Source organism: Eschrichtius robustus, chromosome 2 (genome assembly GCF_028021215.1).
Source record: "Eschrichtius robustus isolate mEscRob2 chromosome 2, mEscRob2.pri, whole genome shotgun sequence".
In the NCBI taxonomy this organism is placed as follows: Eukaryota; Metazoa; Chordata; class Mammalia; order Artiodactyla; family Eschrichtiidae; genus Eschrichtius; species Eschrichtius robustus.
In genome coordinates this window covers 164,059,796-164,061,466 of record NC_090825.1, presented here as the reverse complement: position 1 = coordinate 164,061,466, position 1,671 = coordinate 164,059,796, and positions in this window count along the sequence as shown.

Genomic DNA, 1,671 nt, shown 5'->3' with positions numbered 1-1,671 from the left:
CATAGATCAATGAAAGAGAATACAAAGTCTGGAAATAGACCCATACAAATATGGCTGATTGACTCTTGACAAAGATACAAAAGAAATTCAGTGAAAAAGAATAGTCTTTTAAACAAATGGCTCTAGAACAACTGGACATCCATCTATATGCTCCCCAAAACAAAAAACATAAACCTCACATTAAAAAAAAATTAACTCAAAACAGATCATAAGCCTAAATGTAACATATAAATCTATAAAATATCTAGAAGAAAATATAGGAGAAAATCTTTGAGAACTGGGGCTAGACAAAGATTTCTTAGACATGAAGCCAAAGAAAGCACAATCCATAAAAGGAAAAAAAGTTGATAAATTGGATTTCATCAAAACTAAAATTTTTGCTCTATGAAAAATACTGTTAAGTGAATGAAAAGACAAGTTGCACACTAGGAGAAAATACTGCAAAGTACGTATCTGACAACAGATTTGTATCCATAATACATAGAGATTCTAAACACAACAGTAAGAAAACTAATGACTCAATTTAAAAATGAACAAATGAGCAACTTCCCTGGTGGTCCACTGGTTAAGACTCCGTGCTTCCACTGCAGGGGGCATGGGTTTGATACCTAGTCCCCTGGTCGGGGAACTAAAATCTCACATGCCATGTGACATGGCAAAAAAGAAAAAAAAAAAAATCACAAGGCACATGAAGAAAGAGGGAATCGTGGCCCAATAAAAAAGGAACCAAAAAAAAGAACAAATGAGTTGAACAAACACTTTGCCAAAGAAGATACACAGATGGCAAGTAAGCACATGAGCAGATGTTCACCATCACCAGCTATTAAGGAAATGCAAATTAAAACCACGATGAGAATTCACTACGTGTCTATTAGAATGGCTAAAATAAGAAGCACGGACAATATCAAGTACTAGTGAAGATGCAGTGCAACCTGTAACTACCTTTTTGCTGAATAACAATTTTTTTCTCAAACACACTATAAAAATACACACTATATAAATATGTCCTTTTTTAAAGAAGTTTTTTTTCTTTTTTTTCTTTTAATAAATTTATTTATTTATTTATTTATTTTTGGCTCTGTTGGGTCTTCATTTCCATGCGAGGGCTTTCTCTAGTTGCGGCGAGTGGGGGCCACTCTTCATCGCGGTGCGCGGGCCTCTCACTATCGCGGCCTCTCTTGTTGCGGAGCACAGGCTCCGGACGCGCAGGCTCAGTAGTTGTGGCTCACAGGCCCAGTTGCTCCGCGGCATGTGGGATCTTCCCAGACCAAGGCTCGAACCCGCGTGCCCTGCATTGGCAAGCGGATTCCCAACCACTGCACCACCAGGGAAGCCCTACAAATATGTTTTTATAAGAGGTAATATTTTGACATTGACATTGTGGTTTCAGGCAAAGACACACTCACCAGTTGACTCAATACAACAGTTTTTCATCAGAGAACATATGGAACAAACTTAAATTCGCACCGTATTTGAATGAACTGTAAAATGATTTTCTTTGCATGGTGGAATCTTCTAGATTTCAGCCTGTTGTGTGCATTCACTCTTTACTCATTTTAAAAAGCTCTCTTATATTCAGCCTTGATTTTGTCCTAAAGCAGGGTCAGCAAACATTTTCCGTAAAGGTTCATAGTAAATATTCTCAGCTTTGCGAACCATGAGGCCTCTGTT